At 43.4% G+C, this 12,714-nt stretch overlaps 1 protein-coding gene across 6 annotated transcripts in view; it reads left to right on the top strand.

Annotated features, from left to right (window-relative positions):
* The window catches only part of EIF2B3 (eukaryotic translation initiation factor 2B subunit gamma), a 101,237-nt gene that overhangs the window by 49,622 nt on the left and 38,901 nt on the right, over positions 1–12,714 (top strand). The gene's annotated exons all lie outside the window — the stretch shown is intronic.

Raw genomic sequence — 12,714 nt, 5'->3', positions numbered from 1 at the left:
TGACGAAGTGTTGTGTTCATAGTGCTTTTCCTTGGCACATAAACTGACATGAAAAAGCTTGGAGAGGTGGGGGAATTTGTGCTCGCCTCGACCATCTACAATCTGGCGATGCAGTTGGATACAAGAGCGAAGCTCTTGAGTTTAAAAAGTGAATTAAAAAAGTGGAAAATATGTGATAACCCCCACGGCAATTTCTTGCCATGCGTAAGAATAAAGCTTATCCAAAGCTGTGACTGGAAGGTGGGGGAGTTTTATAAGTCATTTTAGCTCCCATTGGTGTATGGGAACATGTCAAAAAGGTGAGAAACCTTCAGGAGCAGCAGATGATTTAAATCTGGAATAAGCTGTTTATTGAGTGTACTATAGATACTTGATGACAGTTTGGACTTCTATCTCCTGTGGTAGCTTGAAGTGGTGGTTATGCCTTTCTTTTGTCATAATACAACAAGTAGAACTCATTTCTTGAAATATTCGCCATCCAGTTTTGCTGGTATTAGACATTTCACACATTTGGGGTTTTTTCCTTGATATTCCGTGCTGATTTGAATTTAGATCATTAGGTCTGTGGGACAAGGACAGGCTTTTCAGACATGCTGCGATGCCTGACACAATCAGGGCTCGAAGTATAAATACTGATAAGTTCAGATTTCAAGGCTTTATGCAACTTCTGCTGAAATCGGTGAGATGTTGGCTTTGTCAGTGATGGGATTTTACCTTATATTAACCAAAGCAAGCAGAGTGAAATCCTGCTCTGATTCTTCTTCTTCTCTTGCTCCTGTGACACATACATAGTTCCAGCAGCTAGACAGCATTTGCAAGACCTGATCCCTGCTTACTAATGGCAGGTAGCTGCTTCATTCTCTTTATTACACACATGCTGCTTATTCAGTCAACTGAGAAGAGAGACTCACTTGCAAGTTATGTGCGTAACCGGAAAATCTGGGGAATGGGACTTTTGCCATAAGGAATAGCTCGGGCTTTCAGGCTTCTGGCATTGGTGGGCATTTGCAGCTTGTTTTTCTTCTCTGAGGAAGGGGAGGACAGTGCATAGCCAAAGATCTCTCCATGTTTGGCAGCGATATGCCAGGACTTTTTAGAGACCCCGTGGAATATTTTTGCCTCAAAAGTACCGACATCCACACAATTGTTTGGGTTTAAAGATTCTTTTTAATACTTTGTTTTTTAGTCTTACCTACAGTACGATTTTTGCCTCTCTGCAATTCCACACTGGGGCTGGAGAAGCTCAGATGCCTTGTTTAAGTTGTGTGTGTTTAAAACTAACAGCAGGGACTGAAGTGAACAGTGAAGCTCTTGTGCGGTGCCAGGAAGTACTGACACAGTGTACTTCCTCAATATTACAATATTTACATTGTGTTAATATTTTAACAGCGCGGTTTGATGGCAGGCAGAACACCTTTTTTCATTGTTTGTAGCTCAGGGAACCATTTACATTTTTTTCAAATTTTATTTTGACATACAAAAGCAGAAAAGATGTTACCCAGCAGTAAAAAATTCAGATCGTGCAGCTGACTGTAGCTCACTCTTTTGCAGAGGAAAATTATTATTACTTCCAGGTCAAAGAAACGTGAAAACTAATGTGGTTATGTATGTGGGATCTGTTGCTTCAAATGGGATAAAAGCCCAGTGGAGTCACAGCTTAGCTGCAAAGATATAGCAAAACCAACTCTCTGCAAGTGAATGCAGTTTGTGTACAGCTGCACCTGTAAGGGTCAACATGCGTTGTATGTAAAGTCCAAAGTCACGAGCAACTAATATGAAAACAGGGGGAAAAAGAACATAAAATAGCCAAACCTTTGTTTTGTCTAAGTATATGAATCTTGCTCTAGGATTTGGGATAGCTTTATATGACGCCTATGGAAAAAGGCAGAATTTCTTGTTCAGCTCCAGAAGAGAGTCGTGATACCAAGGTTTTTTCATCAGCTTGGCTACAGATCCCTTAATTCTTCTGTGTACTTTCTTCCTCTTCTGGGTGGGATTGTTTGGAGAATAATCAGTGTTCGTTTGGCAGCAGGGAGATTGTACTATGGGGGATGTTAGGAGAGGTCAAAATACTGTTTGGTAGTCTGTAACTCAGTTTGTAGTCCTTTAATATATTTTTATGAACTATTTTTAAAGGTCTGAATAGTAGATTCTCCTGCCTGAAGTTTTATTTCATCATAGCAAACCAAACAAATTTGTGAGTTTTAAAAAGCAGAGATTGCTAGTGCCTTTGAATAAAAACTAGAGTAAATCTTCTGTTTATTAGAACCCCCTCAAACTTGTATTTCCAGACAAAAATATCACACCTCTAATGTTGTTTAAACTTGGGGAATGAAACTGCATTCTCTTTCCTCTCCCAGGAGGAAAAAGTGCATTTTGGCAGTTTAAATCCCCGTCTCCATCTGTCTCTCATCCACTAGTTCAATGCTGCATCGTGGTGAAATTGAGTGTTCAAGGATTTGACAGTCCCAATCTGTCCAAATTTACCAAGGGCAAGTGCTCCTGGTTCCAGTGACTTGGGGAACAGCTGAAGAAGTTCTTGCCCCTAGCAGTTAGTTATTCCCTGTGGCTGGAATTTACTCCTTCCCTTCTCTCCATGCTCCTGCATCACTGAGGCAGGTTGATTATGAGTGCTCTTTAATCAGCTCTGATGCACTGGCAGCCTCTGCCAGGGGTGCCAGCACGAGCACCCGGAGCTCTGCTCTGGCATGGATGGATGGACGGACGGATGGACGGACATCTTTATCCTCGCATCCCCAGTGGTTACCCGGTGCTGGCAACTTCTGAGTTTGTTCCCACTAGATTCACAAAAGGTCATGGGCCATACCCTGCTGCCAACTGGATTTATCCTGTCTGAACAGGGACTGTGACCTCAATGTGAAGAAGCAGCACCTTGTTTGAGCTGAATTCCTGTGTAACCTCATCTGGGTGTTCCTGCTCCGGCGGAGGGATTGCACTGGATGAGCTTTCGAAGTCCCTTCCAATCCTGAACATTCTGTGAATTTTCTGCTTATTATAACTGGTCTTGGGGTTTTTTTTCTGCAGAGACCTTTGGTTCTTCCCCAGGTTCCTCTCTGCATCAATTAAGTTAGAGTTGCTGAGGTTTGTCTTGGTTTGGCAGATGTACCGACTGGCCAAATTGTAGCACATATTTGCATGAGAGGGAGGTCAGTTAAAAATCTGATCTCTATGTATTCAGGCGAGAGTTTTTCTTTCCTAAACATTCCTTTTTTTCAGGATAAAGCTAACCTGAGGATGTTATAGGTGCTGCGGTTTGTGGCGTGGGGCAGCAGGGCTGTGCGTGTTGCAGGAGCTGCTGTGCCAGCGCAGGGCAGGCATGGCTGAAGGTGAACACCTGCACCGCGTGATGAACTGCACAATATTGCTTTTCTTAAAAGAATCCTTCCGTGAGCGGAGCCAGGAGCCGAGACAGAAGCAGAGGCTGTAGCTGGCTGGGGGCACGACTCCACCCCACAGCTGGCGGGCCTCACACCCCCGGGGCCCTGGGGTGGCAGCCAGCACAGTAGCCAGTCCCTTTTTTTGGCACTCTCCTGAGTGCTAGGTTGGAATCCAGCCTCACTGCTGCATTCAGGGCAGATGGAAGAAGAGAGTCCTTATTCCTTTTCCCCCGCGAACTTCGTCTGTAGCGAAGGGCAGGATGGAGGCCTGTGCTTTGTGAGCCTGATGTGTTGCTCAGCTGTGCACTGACCTTTCTTTACTGAGTGCTGACAGTTTGCTTGCTGACAATCTCAGCAAAGTTGCTCGCAGAACAAATGTGATTGAAGTGAAACTGCATGGTAGTTTGTGTTTTGTTTTTCCAGAATTTTTCTAAAGCTGTAGCCTGGTGAAATAAGATACCTGGTTTGGGGGAAGGTGAGGAGGGAGATAGATACAAAGCAACCCCTTCCCCGGTAAAGTTTTAACGCTGAAAATTCAAACTTGCTTTGGAAATTTAAGTGCTGAAGTTGTGTGTTTCTCTGTGTATCCTGTGTATATGCTTAAAAGCATATGTAATATGCATTTATAATATATGTATGTATTAATATCATTGTGCCCACAGTCAGTGGCGCAGGTTTAGATGACAATGTTTGTTATATGCGTAAGGATTTCACCCTGCTCACAGCTGAAACCTGTAGCTGCATGGAGGCTTCCATTTCCACCTCTCATTGAGGTAGACCAGAAAACGTGAAGCCAGATCAAGGCTGTTTAAACCAAAGCAATATGTGGTCCTACTTATTAAATTACCTCCCCAAAATAACTCTTATCAAATGCCATCAGTGCAGAGCTTGTCACGAACGTGCTAATCAAACCTTAGTTATAGGTTGGGCACATGAAAAGCTACATTTGAAAATACTAACTTTGCAAAGTTAAGCAGTTGGCAGTTAGGAAGTGCCACAGCTGAGGCTCCCTGTGCAACCTTTTCCTTCTGTACGTGCCACATGTTATGGTACAGTCTTTGTTTCCATGACTCTCTGTTTTTTTTGCTCTGTGAGCATTGCTTCATTTGTTGCCTGAGATGCTCACTGGAGGAGATACTATTCAGTATTGTATGTAACTTCTGTAGCTCAGGTGAAGGCCACCAGCCTTACTTGTTGCTTGCTGTTAAAACCCTATCCTGGAGATAAGATGAAAGGGACCTGGGGGTCCTGGTGGACAACAGGATGACCATGAGCCAGCACTGTGCCCTTGTGGCCAGGAAGGCCAATGGCATCCTGGGGTGTATTACAAGGGGGGTGGTCAGTAGATCAAGAGAGGTTCTCCTTCTCCTCTACTCCGCCCTGGTGAGACCACATCTGGAATATTGTGTCCAGTTCTGGGCCCCTCAGTTCCAGAAGGACAGGGAACTGCTGGAGAGGGTCCAGCGTAGAGCAACGAAGATGATTAAGGAAGTGGAGCATCTCCCTTATGAAGAAAGGCTGAGGGAGCTGGGTCTCTAGTTTGGAGAAGAGGAGACTGAGGAGTGACCTTATTAATGTTTATAAATATATAAAGGGTGAGTGCCATGAGGATGGAGCCAGGCTCTTCTCAGTGGCAGACAATGGTAGGACAAGGGGTAATGGGATCAAGCTGGAACACAAGAGGTTCCACTTAAATTTGAGAAGAAACTTCTTCTCAGTGAGGGTGGCAGAGCACTGGCCCAGGCTGCCCAGGGGGGTTGTGGAGTCTCCTTCTCTGCAGACATTTCAACCCGCCTGGACACCTTCCTGTGTAACCTCATCTGGGTGTTCCTGCTCCATGGGGGGATTGGACTAGATGATCTTTTGAGGTCCCTTCCAATCCCAAACATACTATGATACTGTGTGAATACTTTCCTTTTGGATTCTTGGTGTCATTACTGATACTACAATGCTCTGCACACACTTCATTAACTGTCTATCCAGCACCCTGATTAGTGAAGTAGTCATCTTTCTCATTCTGAAAGGGGGAAACTAAGGCACACAAGAGGTGGAGTTCAAAGCATCTTTGTCTTAATCATGCCAGTTTTCAGTCCTTGATGTTATACAGAGAGCTCTTAATGTTGAAAGAATCTTTTCCATTGATGATGGCTGTCACAGGGTGACACTGATCAAACCAAAGGCAATCAGTGGCAAGCTGCAGAAATCAGATTTGTGTTCTGCATTCAGCAACATCTGTAAACTCGTCTGTCGGAAGAGAATTAAAATAAATCAATTCTTCAGGCATCGTTCATTTGCCTTAAACTTTAGCAGGTTTTTTTCTCCCCTCGCAGCCCTCTGCCTTGTACATTTAACACACGTGCTCTAACAAATGAGGCGGGCATTCTTCTGCTTCATTACACAACCTTGATTCACCCCCAGGGCATAGTCCATCTTTACATTGGGTGAAGAAGAGATTGAGATTGGGGAGAGAGGAAAAGGTAGGTGTGTTTTTAAGGACTGTGTCATAACGTGCACACACAAGGTCTTAATTAAGGTTGTATATGCAATATAGTTCTAGGTTTCCTTAGTTTGAGTGCCCAAACTGTTACCCTGATATTAAGTGTGTGTATATATGTATTTATATGTGTGGCACTTTTAGAATGAATCAGTGAGGCCACTAAGACTCTTGCTAATGGAGTAGCTGTTATCAACGTAGATTTATCACCTTTCAGGTCAACCACGAGGAGGAGATGAGATGCTCTAGACTTACAAAGGCTGAGCTGGATATTCTTTGAGCCTTGGCCTGGAGCATACTCTGTTACTCTGTGGAGTAGTGCATGAGTAGCCCAGTTACCTTGCAGAAGGAGAGAGAGAATGGAGCATGCCCAATGTAGGAGGACTCAAAAAATTGAGTTGCAAAACAGGTCTCTTCCAAACATGTGCAAACAGTGGTTTTTCAGACGTTACTTGATGTAGTATGGGCACTTTTAATGTTTACAAATGTAATGCCCTGACGAAAAGACAACCTCGTGCCAAATTGCGAGCATGGAAGTGCAAGAGCTTTTCAGCGGAGCAGCTGAAATATTTTTAACATGGACAAAACAAAGTATTTTTCCATAATTTCATTCTTGGAAGTAACTGAGACATTTTCGATGAAGCTGTCCAAAAAAAATCAGCTTGAGGCAAACACCTGGCATGGATAATTTCAGCCGAAATGGTTAAGCTTCAGCAAAGTTTACAAACCGATGAAGGCAGAAACTTGCTATAGGAAATGCAGGGTAATTTATCTATACGCACCCTGGTTGCACCACCTCTGAAAGCCACTCATCTCGGTTTTTCTGAAGGCCGCTGTGTGTTTGCTCAGATGTTCTGGTTTCTCTGTTATGTAGCAGAGTGGCAATCGCGTTTTCTAACTCAAGGAGATCTTTGGACTTCATTTCAAAACACTACGTCTATCTCTAAAACAAAGTTGACAGCAAACATCTTCCTCTTCTACATCGGAACATTTTACATGCTTTTGTGGTGTCCTTCCCTCCTGCTTCCTCCCAGAAGCAAGGTAAATTTTTATTGTGTTTAGCAATGTGTTTTGCAAATCACCCTTTTGTCCTGAATCTATTACTTCTAAATTGATGGGTGTAGAAGAAGCCACCGTTTCCGTCCAACAGCCACCTGGGAGCTGGGCAGCTCTGTTTGTGGCCGGGAGGAACGATGCGCGGTGCTGGGGAGGCAAGAATGATAAACAGCAGCGCTGTGGTTGCTTGGGAAGGTCTGAGTAAGCGTTTGCAGTGCCTGGGAACACAGTGCTAATGTCTCGCTTGCCACCGGGAAAATCCACTTTCCCTGGGGAGCTGCTCTCGGGGAGCGCTGCTGAGCCGGAGCTGAGGACACAAATCAGCGCTTCTGCACTTCTTCCAGCGCTGGCTGGAGAGCTGCCTGCCAAAATTCACCAGTAGAGAAACTCTGAACTGAGCAAATTTGCAGTAAGCTTTATAGCCAAAGTCGGTATGATTTGTTTGCAAACTTAAACACTGAGGGTTTCTTTTTTTTTTTTTCTGGACTGCTGAAATAAATAAGAGCAAATCGTGTGAGGTCATAGCGCTCTGCCTTTCCAAACTGCTTCAGCTGCAATCCCAGCGCAGCTTCTCTTCTTGGCTCCCCCCGCTCTGTCCAGAAAACCTCCACTGGGCCAGCGCTCGGAGGGGAGAGGAGGATTTGCTGTCTTGGTTCTCTGTATTCTGAGGTCTGTGGCCATGAGAAGAGCTGCGGTGGAGCCACCCTTCTCCTCCCGATAACAGGCAGAGGCAGTAGGAGACCTTTGCAAACTGGAGGTGCGAGTGACTGGCTCCGAAGCTCCCGCTCGGATGGCTGTGTGCTATGCTGTACACAAAGGCCCCTGCAGGTTTATATTAAGGTGTTACCCAGACTAAACCAGTACATTTTTTTCCTTTTCCCCTCTAAATGCCTTTTTATCATTCAGGCTGTCACCTGTGTTTCCTGGCAAGGGCTGCTGGCTGGGGGAGGTCTGGCAGAGCTGAACACCCAGCTTTGGTGGTCTTTGTGTGGCTGCCTGAAAGATGGCTTAAAACAGAACCTGCTCTGTGAATACCTGCGAGTTAACATGTGTCAGCCGTGTGGCTGGAAGGTTTCTCCTTTGCTGGAAAGAGACATTTTATAATGAATGCTTTCCTTGTGATTAAAATGGGTAAATAAACAAATAGCTCCTACAGGAAGTATACTGTGTGAAGACAGGGCAAATAAATTGTAGCTTTCCAAACAAGGAAAAGAAAAAGGAGGAAAAAAAAAAAATCCAACCCAACCAACCCAAGCTCCTCCTTAGTGCATTTAATCTAGTAGAATGTGAAATGGCAATTTATCTTCCCTATTTCCTTTCCTTGTCAAACATATCCAGCTGTTGGAGCTTTCTCTGCTCCTTACTACAAGTGCCAAGACTTGAAATTTGTTGGTGTCCACCTCCTCCAGAGTATCATTACTGTTGTCATCTTTCCATGGTACCAATCAAGCTCACTCCTGAAAACCTCAGGAGAAAAAACCCCGGTGATCCAAACTGGAGTTAAACAAATTATGATTTTCAGCAAATCAATTCTGTAATAAATAAAATACCTTTTCCTGTTAGCAGATTACCTGGGAGCCAGCATATCTCTGGATGTGCTGAATTGGAGCTGATTAACTTCATGAATAACTGTAAATCTTTCTTTATGAGACCACAATATGCCATAGTGGCCACATACTTGAGATACTCGGAGGACGCTTGGTCGCAGCACAGTGCATGCACATTCTGTCCATGCAAGCTGCTCCTAGTGCAATTTTTTATAAAGTAAACGTTAGAATTTGTTAATTTTGTTCTATAACTATGGTTTACAACATCAGGTTGGAACCCTTTGGATTCCCTATGTGAAATGAATGTAGGGAGGACATAAAAAGGTCATACAAATGTCAATGCAAATATGATAGAAAAGTTTAGGTTGGGAAGGAACCTCTTGCGGTCTGTAGTCCAACTCCTGCTCAAAGTAGGGCTGATTTTGTGTTGCTCAGGGGTTCCTTTTGGATATAAAAACTCATTTTTATATCTCGAAGGATGGAGGCCGGGCCTTGTCCCAGGGCTGTACTACTTACCGAAAAGTTATTTTCTCTATGTCCCAACTGGAATTTCCCTTGTTGCAGCTTATGTCCATTGCCTCTTGCCCTTTTGCTGTGCACCTCTTGGCAAAGTCTGGCTGTCTTCTATATCACTTTACTTTTGGTTGTGGAAAACTGTAACCAGATCCCCCTGCAGCCTCCTCTTCTATGGGATGAACAAACCAGCTCCCCCAGCTTCTCCTCCTGTGCTCCTGGCCCTCGTGGTGGCCTCAGCTGGGCTTGCTCTGATCTGATAATAAACATTACAAATGGTTAACTATTCTTTCCACTGTTTCATGGAATTGCAGTTTCCTTGGGTAGCCTTCAGTCAAACTGACTTCTGTCTTCATATGAGACATGGATTTTGAACCAAAGAGGAATGATGATTCTTTTATCCATCTATACTTGTTGGTTTTGTTTTTTTCCCGTAAATCATTGCCACTTGGACAGTATCATTCTAAGCATTCTTTCATCAATGCCATGCATTTTCTTCCACACAGCACTATTTGGATGTAAGATAATACTTGGGGTGAAATTAATACCTTACCTGGCTGGACATTTTTCTGTGAGAATACAATCTTTATATGTGATAACATGGCATAATTCTCTTGCAATGCAAATCCTAATTCTCTATTTTCTCTTCTGCTTTTCCTCACAAGTTGAATTTTTGAGAATGAGAGAAAATAGTGGTTGTTTCCCTACTATTCCACTTCTCATAGTTTTTGTGGTCTAGGTGTTAGTTCAATGTCAAACTTCATCCTGCCTTAGCCAGGTAAATGAAACCTGAACAATAATAAAGATGTCTATGGCACTGTTGCTGCGTAAATTATTGCATTGAATTTCAGTGATGGGAGACTTAACTTCCTGTATATAAAAGGGAAAATAACTGCTACTAATGATGATAGGGCTAAAGTAGCTAAGAGGTATCTTCATTAAGGCAGTGGATCATCAATAGAAAACAGCATTTTAAGTTCCATTTTAAGTAGCTGGAGTATGAGGCTGATCTTAGAACACAGTCTTAAATCAAAGTGGAGGAACTACAACTTGCTTCACTTAAAATAAAGTGAAAAACAATTTTTAAAAGGGAATATAACATTTTAAAAAGACATAGAACAGTCGGTGAGAAATGCTAAGTGCTGTCTGGCTAAGTTACTGGTTTTGAAGAAGTTGAAGACCTGGATCTGGAGGAGGAGTGACAGTTCCCTAAATCAAAGGTGCAGAGATGGACCGTAGCACCCAGAGCATTTAGAAAAGACATTTCTGGATGAATATCACCTGGAAAGAACATTGTGAATACAAGTAGACTCATGAAGAGGGATGGAATTCATTGACCAAAACCATTCATCTTGAAGTTCTTCAAGAAAGGGGTAAAGTCACAAAAAAAGAAGTTTGTTTTTATCACAGGGCAGTAGAACATGTTGAAAATGCCACAGTGAGGAGAACAGAAGAGTTGTCCTACAGAGAGCAAGAATTAGTATCAACAGTGAGGACAGGAATTAAGGTAGAGGGAGAAGGATGTAGAAATGGAACTTGTAGAGGTGGAAGCAGGACTGAATTACACACCAGAGCTCCCAGTTTATCTCCCAGAAGAATGGGCGTGTTGTTAAGTCAAACTGAGAATGAGTCCATTTGTTCGCAGACCACCAAGCATGGTATCTGCTTGGAGGAACAGAGCAAAATGATGTGGACATATACGATGCCTTTAATGCAGCCTCAGTAGAGCAAGGTGACAGAGCTTATCCACATGAAGCTACAGCCACGTCTACATTTTTGGGCACATGTTTTATATAGACAAGTCTGAAGTGTTCAAATCTATCTGAACATATACTTGTGCACCTACAGTTTACACAGTTCATCAGTTTTATGGATACGCATCGACTTTATCAAGTACATCATATACATGTGTTTGTTTAGGCACATTATCAGAATTCCTCTGTTTGATGCACTTTTCAGAAAAGGAGCCTAATTTCAAAGGCATTTAGCAAAGAGTTGATAACTGAGGCGCAGATGGCTGCAACGGCGGAGGTTGGAGGGAATGGGGAAAGATGAGTCCTGGCAAGGAATCACATTTGGTGCAGGTGCGCTTGTTTTAGAAGAATGGGATGCTGTCTGGGAATGAATGAGCTCCATTCCTCAGCAGTGTGTACAACCTGCCAAACACCCTGGGTGGCCTCCGACAGCCTTGGAGAGTTTTGGTCAGAGAGAAGTTCTAAAAATGTCTAAACTTGCTGGCATTCCCATGCAAGAGCTGCACCAGTCGGGAGCTGCGAGGCGTTCCTGGCTGTTGGCGAGTGGGCAGAGTTAAGGTTGCTTAGATGACCCGAGCTGAGTGCGCACACGCTTTCAAAGGATTTGAGTATGTAATTGAGGGAGTTTTAATTTCTGTGGTCAATTTTTCAAAAAGCTGCCTTCTTTCCCAAAGGGGTTTTTGGCAGAAGTGGAAGTTAGATCCCTGCTCCTTTAAGTGCATCCAGACGTGGTGGAACATGAGAACAGCTTTTTATGTGGTTTGCATCCATACCATCCCTTCCATACTTTGATCTGGATCCTCTCTGCATTATGGTGCTTGTGACTGTCATTTGCATGTTGTCTTCTGCTCTCCCATCATCCAGATCGTGGGGATTTTGGTGGCGATTTGGCAACTTTGCGAAGTCATTCATAAAGCTGAGCCTGCGAGGCAGAGCCGTGTGGTTACACCAGCGTGCTCTGCAGTGGCTGCTCAAATATTGTCATGCTTGCTCTTATGAATGTGGGAGTTAAGATGCCATCAGACTTGAAGGTTTTGGTTAGAAAATAGTATGGAAAGACCAAGCGCAAGTGCGGTCATGTGGAACTACCTTTTGGTAGAATGTTTCTCAGTTTCCTTGCATTCTCTGTGGGCTTTTTGCTCCAAAAATAAGGCACACTGACAAATAAATTAATTAATATGAAATTGGGAGGAACAAGAACTGTGTTTACTATTTTTGTGACAGAAGCGTAGAGAGTAGAAGAGGACAAATGGAACATAGCGAGAAATAACATCTGTTTGATGTTATGATTGGTGTTGGGGGTTCTTGAATTAGGCACAAGTAATTGCCTAGTAGTTTATTGGCTTGCCTGGTTACTTTGGAGTTTTCCTTTATTATAATTAGTCATGGGTACACCAAACAAAGGCCAAAAGATCATTGCGAGATATAAGGGCAGAATTAACCTTCTACAGGGATGTGGTACACCCTATAAATTTATCATTTGATACTTTTTCCTTTTGTACACAGTCCTTGTCTCCTTTCTCCGCATTCTTAGCATGTCTCAGAAATTCCAGCATTTTTAGCAGTGAATCAGTGAGGAGAAGGGGAAAAGGCCTGTAATTGCTTTTTCCATTGTGCTTGTTAAAACCGCATTGTGGGAAAAGGACCCAAACACTGTCTTTTAAGTGGTGTTGAGTCTGAGGCAGGTGGTATTAACTCAGGACTGCATTAACTCTTTTCAAATCTCTTTCCTGTTTCCTTGAGGAAACATGCCTGGTGTATATATATGGTAAGGGCTGTTTGCCTGCCTCTCGCATTGACATTTTAATTTGGTCCATGATATAAATATCATTTCCCTAATCCCCCTTGCCCTGACCCTGTTTTGTCTTTTCTTCAAAGTGAGTTGACTTTTTTTCCCTTGAAGGAGGGGGAGGAGATGGGAATGGAGGCTGCCTGCTCTGGTTTGGAGCATT

This window comes from Nesoenas mayeri (genome assembly GCF_963082525.1).
Source record: "Nesoenas mayeri genome assembly, chromosome: 8".
Lineage (NCBI taxonomy): Eukaryota > Metazoa > Chordata > Aves > Columbiformes > Columbidae > Nesoenas > Nesoenas mayeri.
Note: the sequence above shows the minus strand (reverse complement) of the source record. Positions and strands in the feature narration are given on the sequence as shown.